The 11,397-nt window shown below is 42.8% G+C and overlaps 1 pseudogene; it reads right to left on the reverse strand.

Moving 5' to 3' along the window:
• Positions 1-10,579: 10,579 nt before the first annotated feature.
• LOC102418541 lies at positions 10,580-11,397 on the reverse strand (annotated as a pseudogene).

Genomic DNA, 11,397 nt, shown 5'->3' on the forward strand with positions numbered 1-11,397 from the left:
AGAAAGGACATATAGATAAACTGTTCATTTCATCTGTCTATTTACTATTCTACCTACCAGTCATCTATCTATAGAAACAAGGGATGGATTTTTTAAGTGGTTGTCTGCAGGGCAAAATGGGGGAATAGGTTGAAGGAATCTGTACTTTTCTGAATATATATATCTTACTTAATAGTTTTAACTTGAGGAACATTCAAATATTTTATGTAATAATTTAATTCAAAAGTTTTAAAAGGCAATACATAAAAACAAACTAACAAACTATAGTAATAGAAACAAACTGACAAGAAGTAGATGATGGGAAAAAGCTAAAACAGTAAATAAATCAAGGGTTCCCAGTCCAAGATGACAGTGAAGGAAAGGTCTGAGTTCACCTCCTCCCATTTCACATTAAATTTCCACCTGCAGACAGAGCAGCTCCCCCTGGAGAGGAAATGAGGGCTGACTGAACAACTTCTGCTGGACCAACAAGAGAGAAATTCCATAGACACAGGGGATAGACAGAGACATGGCACCATGGCAACCCCACCCCAGCACTGACCTGCAGTGGGCAGGGATCCCTGAGGGTGTATGTGCAGACTCGCCCTCTCTGGGTAAAGTGAAAAACAGTGGCTGAAAGGGCACCTAGACTATAAGGAGGAAAATCTAATTACTAACCGAGAACAGCTGCCAAGTGGGAGGGGAACTGCAGGAACCCACTCCGGTGTCGGGAGCACCAGTAAGAGCCAGTCATTCATTGACACTCTCCCTCCCACTTGGTCTCATGGACAGGACATAAGTCAGGTGCTTCAGCCAGCAAGCCTTGGTGGCCAGGTGCACACGAGGTCCAGTCCCCAGGCCCCAGGCCCACACCAGCTCTGTGGCTTGTCCCCAGGACTTCCACTCCCACTCCAGCTCAGGGCCCCTTACCCCCAGGCTCCCCATGGCCCACTCCCACTGCAGCTCCAGCTTGCCTGCTAAAGACACCTGGCTCACACAGTCTACAGAGGAGAGGTTCCTAAACAAGTCTCTACTTCAAGATTGGGAGAGGTCGCTGTTTCAACTAATTCATAGAAACAAACATGGAGAGACAGCCACATGAGGAGACAGGGAAATGTATTCCAATAAGGGATAAGGAAACATAAACAAATAAGAAGTACTAGTAAATGAATAAGATATAAGCAATTTACCTGATAAAGAGTTAAAAGTAAACAGTGGTCATAAGTATTTGCAATGAACTCTGGAGAAGAATAGATGAATTCAGTGAGAACTTCAACAAAGAAATAGAAAAATATGTAAAACAACCAATCAGAACTGAGGAATACAATAATTGAAATGAAAACAAAAATAATCTGGAGAGAATCAACAGCAGATTAGTTGAGGCAGGAGAATGAGTCAGCAAGCTGAAAGATAAGGTAGTGAAAGTCAATAAGAACAGCAAAAAGAAAAAAAATAATATCAAAAGTGAGGATAGTTTAAGGGACCTGTGGGGAAACATCAAGTGTGCCAACATTTGAATCACTGGAGTCCCAGAAGGAGAAGAGAGAGAAAGGGATGTAAAGCCTACTTAAAGGGATAATGACTGAAAAATTCCCCAATTTGGTGAGGAAAACAGACATCCAAATCCATAAAGCACAGAGATTCCAAACAAAATGAACCCAAAGAGGCCCATATCAAGACACATCATATTTAAAATTCCAAAAGTTAAAGAATCTTAATGGCAGCAAGAGAAAAAGCAGCTCGTTATGTACACGGGATCTTTCATAAGACCATTAGCTGATTTTTCAGCAGATATGGGAATGGCACAAAATATTCAAAGTGATGAAAGGCAGAAACCTACAGCAAGTATACTCTATCCAGAGAAGTTAGCATTCAGAATTAAAGTAGTGATAAAGAGTTTCCCAGATAATCAAATGATAAAAGAGTTCTCACCAGTAAACAAGCATTAAAGAAATGTTAAGGAACCTTCTTTAAATGGAAAATACAAAAACTAAAAACAATAAAATATTGGAAAGAAAAAATTTGCACTGATAAAGGCAAACAGTTGTAAGTGTAGCAGATCAACCAATTATAGAGCTAGAGGAAGATTAATATACAAAAGTGGTAAAAGCATGTGTAACACAGTAATACATTAAGGGATACACACACAAGAGAAGATGTAAAATATGATGTCAAATACATAAACATGGCGGTGAGTAAAAAATGTAGCTTTAGAATGCATTTGAGCTTAAGCAACAATCAACTTAAAAAACATTGCTATAAACATAGCTTGTTATATATGAATCTTATGGCAACCCAAAACCAAAAATCTATAATACATACAGTTAAAAATGAAGAAAAAGAACCCAAACAATCACTAGGAAGTAATCAATGTACCAGAAATACAGCAAGAGCCATAGCTGGTTTGACTCAGTGGATAGAGCATCAGCCTGTGGAATGAAGGGTCACAGGTGCAATTCCAGTCAAGGGCAACTGCAGTTGCAGGCTCCTCCATGGCCCGGGATATGGTCAGGCTCCTGCTGGAAGCAACCAATTGATATGTTTCTCTCACATCAATTTTTTTCTCTGTCTTTCCCTCTCTCTGAAAATCAATGGAAAGATATCCTTGAGTGTGGATTTTAAAAAAGAAAAGAGAAGAAGAAAGTAAGAAAAGAACTACAAAAGCACCCAGAAAATAATTCATAAAATGGCAATAAGTATACACCTATCAATAATTACTTTAAGTGTAAATGGACTAAATATTACAATCAAAAGACAGGGTGATTGGATGAATTCAAAAACAAGATGTGTGCATATGCTACCTATAAGAGACTCATTCAGTTCGAAAGACAGATACAGAGAAAGAGTGAAGAGATGGAAAAAGGTATTTCATGCAAATGAAAAGAAAAACTGCAGTAGCGATAGTTATGTCAAACAAAATAGACTTTAAAACAAAGACTATAATAAGAGACAATAAAGGACATTACATAATGATAAATGGATCAATCTAACAAAAGAACATAACATTTGTAAACATCTATGCATTAAACATTAAGAGCACCTAAATATTTAAAGCAAATATTAATAACATAAAGGTAGAGTTGACTGTAACACAATAACACCAGGGAAATTTAACACCCAACTGACATTAATGGATAAATTATTCAGACAGAAAATCAATATAGAAACAATGGTCTTAAATGACACATTAGAATAAATACACTGAACAGATACAGAACATTCCAGCCTGAATCAGAAGAATATACTTTATTTTCAAATACTTGTGGACCATTTTTCTAGAATAGACCACATGCTAGGCCACAAAAAAGTCTCAATAAATTTTTTTAAAAATTGAAATCATATCAAGAATCTTCTTCAATCACAACAGTATGAAACTTAATATATCATAAGAAGAAAATTGGAAAAAAAACCACATGGACACTAAACAACATGGAACTAGGCAAATAATAGGTTAATAAAGAAATCAAAGACTAAATAAAAAAAATATCTTGAGACAAATGAAAATGAAAACACAACATCCAAAATCCTTGAGACATAGCAAAAGCAGTTTTAAGGGGGAAATTCAAAGCAATAGGCCTACCTCAAGGAACAAGAAAGAATTCAAGTAAACAATCTAAACTTACAACTAAAGACACAAGAAAAAGAAAAACTAACAAAGCCTAAAGTGAGTACAAGGAACAAAATAATAAAGATCAGAGCAGAAATAAATAAAATAGAGACTAAAAGGATAATAGAAAATATCAATGAAGCTAGGAGTTGGTTCTTTAAAAAGATAAACAAAATAGATAAAACTTTAGCCAGACTCATTAAGAAAAAAAGTGAGAAGACCTAAATAAATGAAATGAGAAAAATAAATGGAAAGTGACAAGCAACACCACAGAAATACAAAACATTATAAGAAAACTAGAGGCCCAGTGCATGAAATTAGTGCATGGATAGGGGCCCTAGTGGCTGCCAGCTGCCAGCCGGGGCCTTCTTTCATTCTGCACCATCTCCTGGTGGTCAACACATGTAATAGCAAGTGATCCAACTCCTGGTGGATCAAACTCCTGAAGGGACAGTTTGCATATTAGGCTTTTATATATATAGATACTATGAACATTTATATGCCAACAATTGGATGACCTAGGAGAAATGAATAAATTCTTAAAACCATATAATCTTCCAAGAGTGAATCAGGAAGAAACATAAAATTTGAACAGACTAATCACTAGAGTCAAAATTGAATCAGAAAAGATTCTCAATAAACAAAAATTTAGGACCAGATGGCTTCACACCTCAATTCTACCAAGCATTCAAAGAAGAATTGATATTTATCATTCTCAAACTACTCCCAAAAATTGAAGAGGGGAGAAAGTACCTAAACTTATTTTATGAGGACAGCATATCAAAACCAAAGACCCTGCCAAAGGAAGAGGTGAAGGAGGAGGTGGTGGAAGTGGAGAAGGAAGAGAAGACAAAGAAGAATAGGAAGAAGGAGGAGGAAAAGAAGGAAGAATAGGAGAAAGAGAAGTAGAAAATGACTGGCCCATATCCCAGGTGAACATAGATGCAAAAATCCCTAACAAAATATTAGCAAACTAAATTCAGCAGTACATTAAAAATATCATACTGCATGTTCAAGTGGAATTTATTCCTGGAATGCAAGTTTGGTTCTATCTCCACAAATCAATGAACATGATACACCACATAAACAAAATGAAGTATTAAACAATCATATGAATATATCAATAGATGTAGGAAAAGCATTTGACAAAATCTAGCATCCATTTATTTAAAAATCTTTCAGCAAGGTGGGCATACAGGAAACATACCTCAACATAATAAAGCCCATACATGAGAAACCCATACCTAAACACATACTCCATGGTGAAAAGATGAAAGCTTTTTCTCTGCAATCAGGAACAAGACAAGAATGCCCACACTCAGCACACTTATTCAACATAGTATGGTAAGTCCTAGCCTCAGCAATCAGACAAGAACAAGAAAAAGAAATACGAAAGAAAGAAATGAAAATTGTCATTATTTGCAGATGACATAATACTAAATCTAGAGAACTCTAAAGAAACCACCAAAAAACAAATAAACAAACAAAAAACTGTTAGAACTAATAGTGAATTCAGTAAAGTTGCAGGATACAAAATTAATATTCAGAAACCTGATGTTTCTATCCTATATAATAAAGAGGTGATATGCAAATTAACCCTCATGTCCTCACAAGATGGATGCCTACAACCAGACCGGCAGGGGGGTTAGCGAGGGACGACAAAATGACTGAACAAGCAGGTTGTGTGGGGTGACCAGGCTGGCAGGGGGTTAGTGAGGGACAACCAAATGACTGAACAGCAGGCTGCATGGGGTGACCAGACCAGTGGGGGTGGGGAGGCTGTGAGGGGCGACCATGCTGGCAAGGGGGGTTGTTGGGGGCAACAAGGCCAGCAGGGGGGAGAAACTTGGGGGCAATTAGGCTGGCAGGGGGAGCAGTGAGGGGTGACTAGTCCAGCGGGGTGGGGGCAGTTGGGGGGCCACAAGACCGGCACGGGGGGCAGTTGGGGGTGACCAGGCTAGCAGGGGTAGCAGTAAGGGGTGACCAGGCTGGCTGGGGGGCAGTTAGGAACAATCAGGCTTTCAGGGAGGGCCAGTTGGGGGTAACCTGTCTGGCAGCAGGGGACAGTTAGGGGTGACCAGACCAGAAGGGGGGACAGTTATGGGCTATCATGCCGGCATGAAAAGGCAGTGAGGGTCGATCAGGCTGGCAGAGGGGGGCAGCTAGGGACGACCAGGCAGGCAGGTGAGCGATTAGGAGCCAATGGTCCAGGATTGTGACAGGGATGTCCGGATTGGAGAGGGTGCATGCTGGGCTGAGGGGACCCCCTCCCATGCACAAATTTTGTGCACAGAGCCTCTAGTAGACAAATAACAAACTATTAGAAAGAGAAATTAAGAAAACAATCCCATTTATAACTGCATCAAAAAGAAGAAAATACTTAGGAATAAAATTAACCAAGGAAGCCCTGGCTGGTGTAGCTCAGTTGGTTGAGCTTTGTCCCATGCACTGAGATCACTGTTCTATACCTGGTCAGAAAACATGCCAGGGTAGTGAGATCGATATCCAATAGGAGATGTGCAGGAGGCAGCTGACCAATGGGTCCTCTCATCAATGTTTCTCCCTCTCCCTTCCTCTCTCTTTCTAAAAAAAAAAAAAAAAATCAATAAAAACATTTTTTAAAATGCTAACCAAAGAAGAAAAGACTTATACTGGGAAAACTATAAAACATTGATCTAAGCAATTGAACAAGTCACAAATAATGGAAGGATATACCATGCTCCTGTATAGGAAGAATTACCATCATTAAAGTGTCCATACTATCCAAAGCAATCTACAGACTCAATGCAATCCCTATTATAATACCAATGGCATTTTCAAAGAACTAGAACAAACAATCCTAAAATTCATATGGATCTATAAAGATCCCAAATAGCCAAAGAAATCTTGAGAAAGATGGACATAGTTGGAGGTATCACACTCCCTGATTTAAAATATACTACAGAGTTATAGTAAGCAAACAGTATGGTACTGACACAAAAACACACACAGGTCAATAGAACAGAGTGGAGAGTCAAGAAATAAACCCACTCTTGTCAATTAATCTCCAATAAAGAATGCAAGAACATACAATGTGATAAAGATAGTCTCTTCAATAAATGGCATTGAGAAAACAGGACACATCCATGCAAAAAAGATTAAACTAGACCACTTTCTTACACCTTATACAAACATGAACTCAAAATAAATTAAAGACTGAAATGTAAGACCTGCCAGTATAAAACCCCTACGAGAAAACATAGATTCTCTGACATTGATCAGAGCAGTGTTTTGTTGCTATGTCTCCTTGGGCAGAGACAACAAAAGGGAAAAAAGAGGATCATGGGGACTTGCCCTGGGCAGTAGCTCAGTTGGTTGGAGCATCATGCCTTACACCAAAAGTTTTTGGTTTCCATCCTTGGTCAGGGACCCTGATAGGGCACATACAGGAGCCAACCAATCGATGTTTCCTTTCTCTCTCTCTATCTATCTATCTATCTATCTATCTATCTATCTATCTATCTCTCCACCCCCCTTCCTTTCTCTCTAAAATCGATAAGCATGTCCTTGAGTGAGGATTTAAAAAAAGAAAGAAAGCTCTGCTGGTGTGGCTCAGTGGTTAAGTGTCGACCTGTGAATCAGGAGGTCATGGTTCAATTCTGGGTTCAATTCAACTAAAGGCCCGGTGAATGAAATTCGTGCACTGGGGCGGGGGGGTGTCCATCAAACTAAAAACTTTTGCACATTGAAGGAAACCATCAATAAAATAAAAATGCAACCTGCTGAATGGGATATTATTTGCAAATGATTCCTCCAATAAGGGGTTAATATACAAGATATATAAAGAATTCATACAAACCAACATGAAAAGACAACCAATCCAATTTAAAAATGTGCTGAGGACCTGAATAGACATTTTTCCAAAGAAGACATACAGACATCCAACAGATACACGAGAAGATGCTCAACATCACTAATCACCAGGGAAATGCAAATCAAAACCACAATGAGACATCAGGTCACACCTGTCAGAATGGCTGTTATCAAAAGACAATAACAGGTTTGGGAGAGGTTGTAGAGAAAAGGGAACCCTGGTGCACTGTTGGTGGGAATGCAAATTGGTGCAGTCACTATGGAAAATAATGTAAAGATTCCTCAAAAATTTAAAGTGAAGCTATCATATGACCTGGAAATTTTACTGGCTATTTTTGGAAAGAAAATGAAAACAGTAATATGAAAAGATACATACATCATATGTGCATTGTAGCATTATTTACAACTAAAGGCCCGGTGAATGAAATTCGTGCACTGGGGCAGGGGGGTGTCCCTCAGCCCAGCCTGCACCCTCTCCAATTGGCTGTGGGCACTGTCATCATTGAGGATGGGGCAGTCAATTAGCATATTCCCTCCTTATTGGCTGTGGGTGTCGCCATCTCTGAGGGTGGGCAGTCAATTAGCATATTCCCTCCATATTGGCTGAGGGCACAACCATCTTTGAGGGTGGGAAAGTCAATTAGCATATTCCCTCTTTATTAGATAGGATTTTTTCTTTAATATATTGGACACTGTACTTGGCAAGGTCTTGACAAACCAGTAAAAATGCAAACCCAAACTAAAAGTGTCATAAAATAAACTCCTTAAACGGGAATTTCATGAGACCTTGGAAAGGTGATTTCATGTGGTTGTTTCTTCCTTTTTTCCTTCTCTTTCTTTTTCTTGATGTTTCATCTTTTGTCCTTTCCTTCTTTTCTCCTTTTATTCCTTTTCTCTCCTCTCTTTCTCTGAACTTTTCCGTTGGTAGACTCGTCAGTACTTGGATCTGTCTCACTTCCAGAAGACGAAGAAGAGGGAAGCACACCGTCATCTGAAGAAAAAGATGACCTATGTTGGGATTGGTGGTGTTTCTGGTTTTGCTCTTTTCTTGTTTGTCTGTCATTCCTGCCGGCCCAGCATCTTCGGGACGTGTGCGTGGGCACTTCTTATTCGTGTCTACAAACCTGCCTGCCTTGGTGAAAACTGTAGGTAAAAGGCCCTCCCGGGTGGGCTCAAGCTTGGCCTGAGGTGCTGAGGAACCCGGGTGGGGAGCACCCGCCACCGCTGCTGCGGAGCCCGACCTCCGGACCACGGGGTGCTCTCCAGTAATGTAACTGCAATGTTGCAGTTTGCCTTCAGAAATTACTTGTAAGTTACTTCTGATGTGAAACCCGACCTCAGACATTTCCTTTGTGGTTTGTGAAGATTTTAAATAAAACCCATTGTCCTCCCTAACCCGGACACAACATTCTGCCCAATGGGAGAGGTTTACTGAGCAGCATTTCCCAGATACACCCCCCCGGCTCCCCCCTCCAATCACTTGGCTGGGGGCGAGGGAAGTCCTGAGGCTGAGTCCCCAAGGCTGCTGCCGGGGCAGGATCACTCGCTGGGAAGAGCAAGGTTCAGAGGCTGAGAACTGAGGCTGCTGCTGGGAGGGGACCACTCTTTGGGGCGAAGATGCTTCCAGAGGCTGAGACCCTGAGGATTCAGGTGTGTGTGTGGGGGGGGGGGGATCACTCCATTGGGAGCCAGGTGCAAGGTTTGAGGCTGAGACCCTGAGGCTGTGGTGGGAGTGGCTTGCCCAGTCCTGCCAGGGTAAGTCCCTGTGAAGAAGGGGCAGAAAGATTTTGGGCAAATAAGCCCTCAGAGGTAGTTCTGCAGACTGTGCATTAGGACCATGTTGCCATCTTTATAGAAAGAAACTTGGCTGCGGCTTCCAGGGCAGAACCAGGCCGGGCTGGTTCATGTCACGGGCATGGCTGTAGTGGAGGAGGTGGCTTCCTCTGGCTGCTTCCGGTTCTGTGGTGCTGGGTGCCACTGTAGGTAAGATGGGGTGAGTTAGGGTGAGGTGGGCTGTGGTAGTCGCTAGGCAGACTCTCCCTGGTCAGCTCCTTTGGGGGTCCCGCCTGAGGTCCTCAGCCACCTGTACCTTAACAGTCCCAACTCTAAGCTTTCCTTTGTGGGATTGTAGGAATTAATTAAACCGATTTGAAAATTTCTAAGAAATTGCAAGAGACCAGGATGGTCAAAACAATATTGAAAAGGAAGAACAAAGTTGGAGGATCTTATGCGGATTAAGGAGGGGCCATGAACTAAGGGCCTCTGTACATGAGATACTTCCCCCACCAAAGGAATTTGATTTTTTGTTTTGTTTTGTTATAAAGGGTCAGGAGGGCCTCTGGGCAGCTTTCCGCCAGGCTGCTCACTGCCCATTCTCAGCAGCCGCCCCCCAGGACTGGGGGACTCTGGCAGGGCTGAGAGGACTGGGTGCCGCCATGGTTTGTGACAGAGTGACGGTTAATTTGCATATTGGCCTTTTATTAGATAGGACTAGAGGCCCGGTGCACAAAAATTTGTGCACTTAGGTGGGTCCCTCAGCCCGGCCTGTGCCCTCTCGCAATCTGAGGCCCCTTGGGGGCCCCTTCCCCTGGCTACTGACACCAGTTTTCCTCAGGTGCCGGGACCCAGGCCTTCACTCTTCGCCAGGAGGGGCCTGCACGGTGGATGAGGGGCTTAGCTCTTTTAAAAATACTTCTGAATGTTTGGTAAATAACCCTGTAGGAATCTACTTTCTGAAACATGCTGGTTGTTAAGGGCTGATTTGGGTAATCAACAAAATGTATGTTAAAATCCTAACCCCCTGAACCTCAGAATGTACCTGTATATGGAGATAAGATCTTTAAAGAGGGGATTACATTAAATTAAGGCAGTTCCAGTGGGACCCTTAGCCCATTTCACTGAAGTCCTTATAAGAAGAGGAATGTTGGGGTCCAGCCCCAGCAGGTCCAGAGGTTCCCAAAGGTGTGGACGAAGTTGGCGAAGAAGGAATGACACAGAGGCAGAGTTCAGGTGATCATCATAGCCAGGTTCTCTTTTTATTGTCCTATTACATCTATATTTATACTATTTGATCCTATAAGCATGCCTCTATAAGCTTTTTTTTTTTTGCCGAGGAGAGCATGGGGTCCATTTATTGGGGGGTCAGTCAAAGAAGGAGCTGGCTAGGGTGGGGTAGGGCAGCAGCTTGTCTGGCCCCCAAGAAACCCAACTTGAGTCCATAGCCTCAACCACTTTGAAGCCAAAGTCTTCCTCCACCTTTATCTGCATGGGGTCCAGCTCGGGAGTCAGCGGGACTCTCGCCCGGCACCCTTCCCGTGGCACTTGCCGCCTCTTCCAACCACTGGGCCCCTGACCAGGGGCCGGGCTGCTGGCTTCTGCAGGCGCTGGTGTCCTCCTGGGCAGGGACAGCCCCTCTTTCTCTGGAGGCTAGTTCTCAGCGTTGCCTGGGGTGGGGCGTCTGTGCCCTGGCTTCCCTCGTCCTCCAGTAAGATGGTGAGCTGGCTGGCCTGATAGTCGTTGCCCTAGGAGTCCAGCACCCTCATGAAGAACCTCTGCTCCTGCTGGAGTCTCCGTGTTATCCTCTATATCTGATGGAGCCTGTTCAGGACCTGCTCGATCTCCCTGCAGTGCCGACCCAGCACCTGGTACTTCCTGCAATTGAGTTCCCCTTGGCACCACGGCCACTGGCCTTGGACTGCCTCCTCCTCTTTGTCTACCTCCTGGAGGCTGGAGCTGCCCAGACTCCCAGACACAAACTTCACTTCGGTCTCAAGCTCGCTCTCCAGGATGTGACCACCGAACAGCAGAGGCTGCACCAGCTCCGAGCAGGGAGGTGCTGAGAACTCCTCAAAGCCCATGGCTGCCATGGACCCCTCTCTGCTCCAGCTCCATTTCTCCCTGGCTCCCGGCAGAACTTCCAACCTTGCAAGCCTCTTAAAGTGCAAAACAACTCGCCCCAT

The sequence above is a fragment of the Myotis lucifugus genome, unplaced genomic scaffold (genome assembly GCF_000147115.1).
Source record: "Myotis lucifugus unplaced genomic scaffold, Myoluc2.0 scaffold_958, whole genome shotgun sequence".
NCBI classification, from domain to species: Eukaryota; Metazoa; Chordata; class Mammalia; order Chiroptera; family Vespertilionidae; genus Myotis; species Myotis lucifugus.